Source organism: Psammomys obesus, unplaced genomic scaffold (assembly GCF_907164565.1).
Source record: "Psammomys obesus unplaced genomic scaffold, mPsaObe1.curated_primary_1811, whole genome shotgun sequence".
NCBI lineage: Eukaryota > Metazoa > Chordata > Mammalia > Rodentia > Muridae > Psammomys > Psammomys obesus.
In genome coordinates this window covers 2225057-2237738 of record NW_026596117.1, presented here as the reverse complement: position 1 = coordinate 2237738, position 12682 = coordinate 2225057, and positions in this window count along the sequence as shown.

Here is a 12682-nt window from a genome sequence, read left to right as displayed (position 1 = left end):
TGCTGAGACTGAACAGCTGAATCCTGGAGATCACACTGGTGTAATAAGGGAATGAAGAAATGACACAGTTAAAAAAAAAGCTGAGATCTCAGTATCTCCTTTGATATTCTGTTGGGTAGAGACTTTCAGAGGTCCCCTGTGGAACACTCCTGTCCTGTTACTTGTCTGCTCCTACTTCCAATGTCTATCCTGTTTGCCATTCTGATAGAGGATTAAGTACCTTCCTTAGGGTCCTCCTTGTTTAGCTTCTTTTAGAGTATTGATGTTAGTATGTTTATCCTATATATATGGCTAATATCCACTTATAAGTGACTATATATCATATGTGTCTTTCTGCTTCTGGGTTACCTCACTCAGGATGATCTTTTCTAGTTCCCACCATTTGCCTGCAAATTTCATGATTTCCTTGTTTTGAATAGCTGAGTAGTATTCCATTGTGTAAATGTACCATTCTTTCTGTATCCTTTCCTTCTTTTGAGAGACATCTGGGTTGTTTTCAGATTCTGGCTATTACGAATAAAGCTACTATGAACACGGTTGAGCAAAATGTCCTTATTGAATGGTGGGGCATCTTTTTGGGTATATGCCTAGAAGTGGTATAGCTAGATCATGAGGTAGCACTATTCCTAATTTTCTGAGTAAGTGCCAGATTGATTTCCAAAGTGGATGTGCAAGGTTACATTCCCAGCAGCAGTGGAGGAGGGTTTCTCTTTCTTCACATCTTTTCCACATGCATCATCCCTTCAGTTTTTGATCTTAGCCATTCTGATGGGTGTGAGGTGAAATCTCAGGGTTGTTTTGATTTGCATCTTTCATTTGGAAGAGTGCTAGAATCCTTATAGAAGAAGAGGGAGACAGAAAGACCTGGAGGGGACAGAACTCCACAAGGAGAACAGCAGAGCCAAAATACCTGGCCTGGGGGGAGGGGGCTTGTAGTGACTGATACTCCAACCAAGGACCTTACATGGAGAGAGCCTAGAACCCTGTTCAAAGGAAGCCCATTGGCTGCTCAGATTCCAAGTAGGTTCCTTAATATGGACATGAATTCAGTGGCCATCACTTTGAACACTCCCTCTGGGGGTAGGGGGTGCATTCTTGTCAGGCCACTGAGGAAGATGGTGCAGCTAGTCCTGATGAGACCTGATAAAGTAGGGACAGATAGAAGGGGAGAAGGTCCTCCCCTTTCAGAGGCTAGGGAAAGGACATAGGGGGAGAAGAGGGAGGGTGGGTGGAACTGGGAAGAAATGAGGGAGGGGGTTGCAGAGGGAATATAAAGTGAATAAATTGTTATAACTAAATATATAAATAAAATTATATTTTAAGAACTGGAATCAAGTAAGCTGTATACTCTCCTGCTTCCCCTCCCTTCCCTCCTTCCAGTCTCTCCCTCTCACCTCACTTCTTCCCCATCCATCCCTCCTGGCCCTTCATGGGAGGGAGGTCTCCCATGGATATCTCCAGCTTTGACATATCAAATTACAGGAAGACTAGGTGTATCTGCTCCTATTGAGGCTAGATAGAGCACAACAGTTAGGGGAAAAGGATTCAAAGATAGCTAACAGAGTCAGAGATACCCTGCTCCTGCTGTTGGAGTCCCATATGAAGAACCAGCTGTATAAATTGTTACATATATGCAAAGGGCTTATGTCTGTCCACTCCATGCTCTCTCGTTGGTAATTCAGTTTCTATGAGGTGAAGGACCCATGCTATTTATTTCTGTAGCTATTCTTTTTTTTCTTATTTATTTTTGGATTATTACAATTTATTCACTTTGTATCCCAGCTGTTGCCCCCTTCCTCATCCCCTCCCAATCCCACTGTTCCTCCCTTATCTCCTCCTATGCCCCTCCCTCAGTCCACTGATAGGGGAGGTCTTTCTCCCTTTCCATCTGACCCTAGCCTATCAGGTCTCATCAGGACTGGTTGCCTCTGTGGCCTGGAAGAGCTGCACCCTCCCTCCACCCCCAGGGTTGGTGATCAAGGACCCAGCCACTTTGTTCATGCCAGAGGTAGTCCCTGTTCCCCTTAATAGGGAAACCACTTGGAGACTGACCTGCCATGGGTTACATCTGGGCAACAGTTCTAGTTTATCTCTATGCATGGTCCTTGTTGGGAGCATTGGTCTTTGCAAAGACCCTTGGGTCCAGATTTTTCGTTCTGTTGTTCCCCTTTTGGAGCGTCTGTCCCCTCAGGTCTGTAGGTATTCTTGTGGAACCGTTGGTCCCTTTGGCTCCTGCAATTGTTTCTTTCCCTCTTCCATAGGATTTCCAAAGCTTTGCCTAATGTGTGGCTCTGGGTTCCTGAGTGTATAACAGTTATGCTATGCTCCTGTCTGCAAGTACAGCAGAACATTATTAGTAGTGTCGAGGATGGGATCCCTCTCATGGCATGGGTCACAAGCTGCACCAGTCTTTTGTTTGCCATTCTCTCAATTTCTGCTCTGTCTTTTGTTTCCAGACATCTTGCAGGCAGGACAAATTGTGGGTCTAGGCATTAGTGACTGGGTTGAGTTCCCAATCCCTCCATTGGAAGCCTGGTTACAGGTGATGGCCCTTTCAGGCTCCATATCCCCCATTGCTAGGGGTTCTTAGCTAGGGTTACTTTCATAGATTCCTGGGGTTTCCATTGTCCTATATTTCTTGTCCATCCCAGAGATGGCCTCACCCATTCCATACTCTCTCCCTTAGGAATCCTTCCATCTGATCCTTCCTGTTTCTATTCCCACACCCTTTCTTCCCCCCACCCCCGTAGATCAACCCTGATCTAGTTCCCCTTCTAAATGACATTCAATCTTTTTTTTTAATTTGACAACAGAATGGTTTATTTATTTATTTAATAAGGTAATTTTATTACATCAGAATAATATAATGGTTACTTTCAAGAGTAAAAAAGAAATCAGGTTAATTGGGGTCCAAGAGTAATGGCTGTTAGTGGTGCTTCTTGTTCTGAGATATAGTTTAAAGATACTCAGTTTATAATGATCCACTAAACTCTACGGCTTTATCCAGTAAGTGCTTAATACTTCAGAACAGAAAACTTGAGAAGAGAAGGCAGGGAAAAGCAGGGTCAAAAATCTAAACAACTAGTTTATAATAGCAGTGAGTAGGCAGCATTAGCTACATGCCCATCCCCCCCATGAGGTTTGTGGTTCCTGTCAGCTGACTTGAGTGAGAAAGAAGAGGGCTGTAACCAGGGGAGACCAGTTGGTCATCTTCTAGGACAACATTTAATAGCATTGGAAAAGCCCCTGCTGTAATAGGACCCACAGTGCCCTGGCCACTTTGGAAATGTCATGAAATCTATGAAAGGACCTGGGAGATCCTATGTGGAACAATGGTGACACGCCTTTGTGACTGCACCCTGCTCAGCTCCCATGCCTTAGCCTTTCCCTTCATATCAAGCATTTCCTTTCCAATGAAGTGAAAATTGTGTAGAGGTTCAAGCTTTTTAAATAATGCATTTTATAAAATAATAATGTAAAAAGCTTCTTTAACGTACTATATACCAATAAGTAGAAATTAGGTTTAAGTATAATTATCAGTGAATTTTATACTATATACACCTATACTTCCTTGATGTCATGTCAGTAATCTGATTCTCAGAAGACATGGGTTAATAAGCCAAAGATAATAATTTTATTAAATTAGTGTATATCAGTATATATATGTATATGTACATTAATGTGTACGTGTGTATGTGTCTGTACCTCCAGTTGTCTCCTGAGTTATCTTTTCAAAATTTGTGAAGCTGAGGTATATTTACTTTGATAATACCAAAGAAAATGAGAATCTAAAATGGTAAACAATCTACTTACAGAATATATATATGTGTATATATATAACTAATGTGAATCATATAATGGATAAAGGTCACAAAATAAAAAATAGAAATTTTATCTTCGGTCTAAAAAGGTAAAGCTGAATTAAAATAGAATACATAAACAGTATAATTAATTTTATGACTCCATCTGGATAGTTTATTCCAAGAATCCTAACTGATTTGATAATTACACAGTGAATTATATGTTCAATTTTGTCTGTCTTTTACTATCCATTTATTCATACTTTGGGTTTTAATATAAATTTTTCAGTCCAAAAATTATTTTATTTATCACATATGTGAAGATTCGTTAATAAACAACATTCCTTTTTCTTTCAAGTGTATGACTTTTTTTTCCCCCCCGAGAGGTAGTTTTTTTTTTTTTTTTTTATTTGTAGAGTCAGTTCTGTCTTGGACTACCAAATATAGTTTTGTAATATTTATTTTCTTTATTAATTACAGTTTATTCCCTTTGTATCCCCACTGTGGTTCCCTCCTTCCTCCAATCCCAATCCTTCCCTTCCTCCACCCTCTGCATGCATGCCCCTCCCCAAGTCCACTGATAGGGGAAGACTTGTTTTCCTTCCTTCTGATCCTAGTCAATTAAGTCTCATCAGGAGTGGCTGCATTGTCTTCTTCTGTGGCCTGGTAATGCTGCTTCCCCCTGAGAGGGAGGTATTTAAAGAGCAGGCCAATCAGTTCATGTCAGAAGCAGTCCCTGTTCCTATTACAATGGAACCGACTTGGATAAGAACTGCCATAGGCTACATCTGTGCAGGGGTCTTGGTTATCTCCATGCATAGTCCTTGGTTGGAGTATCAGTCTCAGGAAAGACCCCTGTGCTCAGATTTTTTGGTTCTGTTGCTCTCCTTGTGGAGTTCCTGTCCTCTCCAGATCTTACTGTTTCCCACTTCTTTCCTAAGATTCCCTGCACTCTTCCCAAAGGTTGCCCATAAGTCTCAGCATCTGCATTGATAGTCTGCAGGGCAGAGCTTTTCAGAGGTCCTCTGTGTCAGGCTCCTGACTTGTTCCCTATTTTCTCCTTCTTCTGATGTCCAGCCTCTTTGCCTTTCTTGATAGGAATTGAGCATTTTAGCAAGAGTACTCCGTCTTGATTAGTTTCTTTAGGTTTACAAATTTTAGTAGGTTTATCCTATATTATATGTCTATATGAGTGAGTATATACCATGTGTGTCTTTCTGCTTCTGGGACAGCTCACTCAGGATGATCTCATGGCTTGGCAGGATTAATATAGTAAAAATGGCCATCTTACCAAAAGCAATGTTCAGATTCAATGCAATTCCCATGAAATTACCAACACAATTCTTTACAAACATTGAAAGAAGAATTCGCACCTTCATATGGAACAACAAGAAACCCAGAATTGCTAAAACAATTATCTACAGTAAAAGATCTTCAGGAGGTATCTCCATCCCTGATCTCAAGCTATACTATAGAGCAACAATACTAAAAACTGCATGGTACTGGCATAGAAACAGACTGGTGGATCAATGGAATCGAATAAAAGACCCTGACATAAATCCACACACTTATGGACACCTGATTGTTCACAAAGATGACAAATTCATTCAATGGATAAAAGACACCCTCTTCAACAAATGGTGCTGGTTTAAGTGGAAGTCTACATGTAGAAAAATGCAAATAGATCTATACTTATCACCCTGCACAAAACTAAAGTCCAAGTGGATCAAAGACCTCTACATAAAACCAGACACACTAAACCACTTAGAAGAAAAAGTGGGGAATACCCTTGAACTCATTGGCACAGAAGACAACTTCCTGAACAGAACACCAACAGCACAGGCTCTAAGAGCAACAACCAATAAATGGGACCTCATGAGACTGAAAAGCTGTAAAGCAAAGGACACTGTCCTCAGAACAAAACGACAGCCTACAGATTGGAAAAGGATCTTCACCAACCCTATATCTAACAGAGGGCTAATATCCAGTATATAGAAATATACTTTTTAATTATAAAAGCATCTTCACAAAATTTCCAAGCTATTTTAGTTGAACTATATCTAATATGAACTACTTTACTGGGTATAATTACTGCCTAAATATTGTAGGCATGTCTTCCCTTTCACCTTGCATTCTTGTTAGTATTGTCTATACGATAACTTTGTAACTTCAGTGGACAACTTGGTTACTGATATCTTATTTTCTACCTACTCCTCAGGTGACTTTGACATGTTGGAATACAGAATGTCTGGACTGCAAGTGTTCATACTTATTTTTTCTTCAGTATAACCAGAGAGGTCATGATAATAAAGCTAGAGTGATTTATAGGAACTGTACTTTAAGAGCCACAAGTTGTAGGTGAAACAGTGTCTTCTAGACACAGCAGGGCAATTATATATGTGAACTCATAGCAATTGTGAAAGCACAAGATCTATAAAGCCCAAAGCCAGATCAAATTCTATCACAGAGATGGAAAATGAGCACAAATTTAAACCCTTAACCAAAATGCTACCAGAAACTATGAACTGCTGGGAAAAGAAGCCTTTAAAAAAAAAAAAAAACAACATATGTTTTGCCTTAATAAATCAACCAAAACATGGTCCTGTGGAAGGCAACTCATCCAAGAATATTTGGTCATGACAAATTGTTATTCATGGAAACCATAAACTAAATTTAGTGGGAAGGCACTGGGGAAGTTTGGAAAGAGTTGGAAAAGGGAAGATAATTGTAATCAAAACTCTTAAGAAATTCTCAAAGAACTAATTAAAAAAGAGATTAAAAATTAATTGCCTTTCAATCTTGGGTCATATTTTCCAAGCACATGCTGAGTCATCACCCTGTGATTTTATACAAAGGTTTGGTGGAAAATGATTTTATTAACAAGGTCTGAAACTTACACTAATAGTTTGCTGTAGGTAATAAGAACTTAGCATGGGCACATTTAGTCCTCAGTTCCTTCCTTTAAGATATTTGTCTTATTTGATTACCCTATTTTTATCTTCATCTTATTACCATATAAAATTATGCTAGTGGATTTCCTTCATGGAAAGACAACTTAGAAAATAAAAAGACATCTAGTTTAAATGTTGCTAGTTTGCTTTGGCAAAATATTTAAATTTAAAGGAATATAATTTAGTTACTTTGTTTTTAATATTATATTTTGAAAATATTATATTTTCCCTAATATAAGCCATTTCTATGTTCAAAGTAAGATACTGTTTTACAATTAAACCTGAACTAAAATGAATTGTGACAGTGAGCAGTATTTTAGATAAGAGCCAGTGAAAATAAATGACCATCAGCAATTTCTGTCTTACTGTGACACAGGATTGCCAGAGTGGATTTTGTTAGCTTTGGGTGTGCAGGCAGCATTTTATGAAAATAAGTTTCAGTCATTATATTAAGAAAGTGATACTCCTGATATGACTAAGATCAGAAGGAAGGAGAGGAGGACCTCCCTTATCAGTGAACTTGGGGAAGGGCATGCGTGAAGAAAGAAGAGGGAGGGTGGGACCGGGAGGGGAGGAGGGTGGGGCTTATGGGGGGATACAAAGTGAATAAAGTATAATTAATAAAATAAAATTAAATTTAAAAAGAAGAAAGTGATAGACTCATCTTTCAGTCTCAAGATGAACATGATGGAGAGTTTATAAGTCTCTGTTTGTTTCTGATATAAAATATAAAGAATTTAGAAGGTGTCTCTTCATCTCAATGGTTAATTTTTTTTGAAAATTAATTTTTCAATGAAATTTTAATTTTTTATATTAATTATGGTTTATTTATTTTGTATCCCAGCTGTAGCCCCCTCCCTCATTCCCTCCCGATTCCACCCTCCCTCCCTCATCTCCTCCCTGCCCCTTTCCAAGTCCACTGATACAGGAAGTCCTCCTCTCCTTCCATCTGACTCTAGTTTATCAGGTCTTATCGGGACTGGCTGCAATGTCCTGCTCTGTGACCTAGCAAGGCTGCTCCTCCATTCTAGCAGCTTTATTCATAATACCCAGAAGTTGGAAACAACATAGCTGTCCCTCAACCTATCAGGTCTCATTAGGATTGGCTGGATTGTCTTCCTCTGTGGCCTGACAAGCCTGCACCTCCCTTCCCCAAGGGGAGGTGATCAGAGAGCCAGCGACTGAGTTCAGGTCAGAGGCAGCCCCTTTGCTCCTTACTAGGGAACCCACTTGGATACTGAGCTGCCATGGGCTACATCTGAGCAGAGGTTTTAGGTCTATCTCCATGCAGGGTATTTTTGTTTTTGTTTTTTGTTTTTTGGCTCTGTTGGTATTCTTGTGGAGCTCATGTCCTCTCCAGGTCTTTCTGTCTCCCCCTCCTTTCATAAAATTCTATGCATTCTGCCCAAAGTTTGGCTGAGTCTCAGCCTCTGCTTTAATATCTGGATCAGTGGAATCTTTCAGAGGCTGTCTGCGGTAGGTTCCTGTCCTGTTACCTGTCTTCTCCTGCTTCCAATGTCTAGCGTATTTGCTCTTCTGAATGAGGGTTGAGCATCTTCCCCAGTGTCTTCCTTGTTATTTAGCTTCTTTATCCTATATTACATGGCTAGCATCCACTTATAAGTGAGTATATACCATCTGTATCTTTCTGCTTCTGGGTTACCTCACTCAAGATGATCTTTTCTAGTTACCACCATTAGCCTGCAAATTTCATGATTTTCTTGTTTATAATACCTGAGTAGTATTTCATTGTGTAAAGATACCACAATTTTTGAATCCATTCCTCCATTGAGGGACATCTAGGTTGTTTCTAGATCTGGCTATTATGAATAGAATATCGTTGGCTACGAACATTGTTGAGCAAATGTCTTGTTGTATAGTTGAGTATGTTTTGGATACATGCCCAGCAATGGTATAGCTGCATCTTGAGGTAGCATTATTCCCACTTTTCTGAGAAAGCACCACCAGATTGATTTCCAAAGTGGTTGTACAAGTATACATTCCCACAAGCAATGGAGGAAGGTTTCCCTTTCTCTACATCCTCTCCAGCATATGCTGTCACTTGGGTTTTTGATCTTAGCCATTCTGATGGATATAAGGTGAAATCTCAGGGTATTTTTGATTTGTATCTCCCTGATGACTAAGGACATTGAACATTTCCTTGTTTCTCTGCCATTAAATATTCCTTTACTGAGAATTCTCTGTTTAGCTCTGAAACTCATTTTTTAATTGGATTACTTGGTTTATTGTTGTTTAACTTCTTAAGTTCCTTATATATTCTGGATATTACCCCTCTGTCAGATATAGGGCTTGTGAAGATCCTTTCTAATTTGTAGGTTGTTATTTTTGTTTTGTTCTGATTTGATAGTCCTTTGATTTACAGAGACAAATTTATTGATAGATATACAGCAAGCATATAGCCATCCACAAACAAAATTTAAATCAGTCCTACTGAAATCAGGGAGAAGACAAGGTTGCCCACTCTCTCCATATTTTATCAACATATCTTGGAAGTCCTAGCTATAACAATAAGAAAAATAAAGGAAATAAAGGGGATACAAACAGAAAAGAGGAAATCAAAGTATCACTATTCACAGATAATATTATAATATACATAAGTGACCTCAGAAATTCTACCATATAATTCTTATAGCTGATAAACACCTTTAGCAAAGTAGTTGGATACAATATTAACTCAAAAAATCAGTAGTCCTCTTATATACAAAAGACGAAGTGGCTGAGAAAAGAATTAGGAAAACAACACCTTTTATAATAACCACAAATATCATAAAGTACCGTGGTATAACTCTGTAGAAGAAAGTGAAAGACTTTATAAAAATAACTTCAAGTCTGTGAAGAGAGAAATAGAAGATATCTGAAGATGGAAATATCTCCCATATTCATGGATTATTAAGATTAACATTGTAAAAATGGCCATCTCATCAAAAGCAATCAACAGAGTCAATGCAATTCCTATCAAAATACCAACACAATTCTTTAAAGACCTTTAAAGAACAATTCTCATCTTCATATGGCAAAACAAAAATCCCAGAATAGCTAAAATCATTCTGTACAGTAAAAGAATTTGGAACTATCTCCATCCCTGATCTCAAGCTATACAATAGAGCAACAGTAATAACAATGGCATGGTACTGATATAGAAACAGACTAGATCAATGGAATAAAATTTGAGACCAATAAATAAACCCACAGACCTTGGGACACCTGATTTTTGCCAAAAAAAAAAAAAGCCAAAAAAGGACAATGGAAAAAAGATAGCATTTTCAAGAAATGGTTACGGTATACCTGGATGTCTACATGTAGAAAAATGCAAATAGATCCATACTTATCATCTTGTGTCAAAGCAAAGTCTAAATGGATTAAAAGCCTCAACATTAAATGAGACACACTAAATCTGTTTGAAGAAAAAGTGGAGAAGAGCCTTGAAATCATTGGCACAGGAGATAACTTCCTGAACAGAACACCAACAGCATCTTATACCAATTTGAATGGCTAAGATAAAAAACTCAAGTGAGACCCCGTGCTGCAGAGGTTGTGGAGAAAGGGGAACCCTCCTCCATGGCTGGTGAGAATGTAACCTGTACAACCACTTTGGAAATTAATCTGCCGCTTTCTGAGAAATTCAGGAGTAGTGCTACCTCAGGACCCAGCTGTACCATTCCTGGGCATTTTTTTTTCTGAAAGATGCTCAACCATGCAAGGACATTTGCTCAACCATGTTCATAGCAACTTTATTTGTAATAGCCAGAATCTAGAAACAACCCAGATGTCCCTCAGCTGAAAAATGGACACAGAAATTGTGGTACATTTATACAATGGAGTACTACTCAATATTGCAAACAAGGAAATCACGAAATTGCAGGCAAATTGATAGAAATAGAAAAGATCATTCTGAAGGAGTTAACTCAGAAACAGAAAGACACACATGGTCTGTAATCATTTGTAAGTGGATATTAGCCATATAATGTACAATAAACATACTAAAGTCTACAGATCTAACAAAGCTAATCAACAAACAGGACCCTAGGGAAGATGTTTAATTCTTATTTGGAAGGGAAAACAGGATTAGACACCAAAAATCGCAGAAGAGAGATGGGAGCCTACTACCCACCAGGGGAATCATATCAGATGTACAGACTCACAGCCAGCATTTGGACAGAGTACAACGAGTTTCATGGAAGACGGGGCATATAGATTGACCAAGAGGGGATAAGAACACAAGGAGATCAACAAAGCCAAAAAAAAAAAAAAATCTGGGTGGGCCCACGGGTAACTGCAGAGCCAGATGCATCAACCAAAGACCATGAATAGGGAGGATATAGAAACTCCCCACCCTTGCTCAAATGTAGGCCAAAGACAGGCTCAGTCTCCATTTGGGTTTCCTAGTAAGAAGAGACGAGAAGAGACAGTCTCTGACATAAACTAGATTGACTGTTCCTTGATTGCTTCTCCCTGGCTAGGGGACAGAGCCAGCCCATAGAAGAAAAGGATCCAGAAATTTCTGATGGGACCTGATAGGCTAGGGTCAGACAGTAGGGGAAGACTTACCATATCAGAAGACTAGGGGAGAGTGATAGGGAGGGAGAGGAAGGGACATATTACCAGGAGGAGATGAGGGAGGGAGCTACAATGTAGATATAAAGTGAATAAATTGTAAAAAAATTAATCATTATAATAAAAAAGAGAAGAAAAATATCAACTTTAGTTGACAAATATTTTAAAGCTTAGGATCTTTCCTTAGATTTAATAACTCCACTGAGGTTGGGTTTGGTGGCTCATAACTCTAACCACAATACTTTGAAGAAGGAGGCAAGTGCAGTATTCAGATTTTAAAAACAACTGGTGGAGCTACAGTATGATCGCTGCCTAACAGACACACACACACACACACACACACACACACACACACACACAGAGGCAGGTAGGCAGACAGGCAGACAAACAGACAGCCACAGGATAGAAAAATGAGAGATGGAGAGTTAGAAGATGATAGGTAGGTAGGTAGATACATACATATGTACATACATACATACATATGCATATGCATACATACATAGACACATAGATACAACATAGATACATACATAGATACATAGATGATAAATAAATCATGTTTAATAGATCAATGATAAATAGAAGATATATTATAGATAGATAGATATAATTTGTAGAAAAATGAAAGACCAATAGCTAGATATATGATAGCCATATAATTATATAGATGATATATAATTGGTAGATAGATAAGAAATAATAATATATAGATAATAAATAATAATTAGATACATGAGATATAATGATGGAATGTAAGATAAATGATTGATAGATGATAGTTGGATAGCTAGATTACATCTCAATAGATATATGATAGATATATAAATAGATGCTGTATATATATAGATAAATATATAATAAATAAACGATTAATGAATGTTAGATGGTCAATAGATTATAGAGAGATGTAGTGTAGAAATATATATGTATAGAGAGATGATAGGTAGATGATAGATACATAAAAGATAGATAAATAAGTAGATAGTTGTTAAGTAATAGGTACATAAAAGATAAATAGGTAGATAGATGTTAGGTAATAGGTAGACAAATAGTTAGATTATAGATAGATGGATAATTTGTAATAGATTATATATAGATGCTAGATTGGTGATAGATAGAGATGATAGAGAAAATTAAACAGACATATTAGATAGATAGATAGATAGATAGATAGATAGATAGATAGATAGATAGATAGACAGATAGACTGATAATAGATTGATAGATGATAGAGAGGATAGATAGTTTGATGATAAATAAATAGATGATAGATATAGAGACGATTGGTAGGTAGATAGATGGATGGATAGATAGATAGATAGATAGATAGATAGATAGATAGATAGATAGATAGAT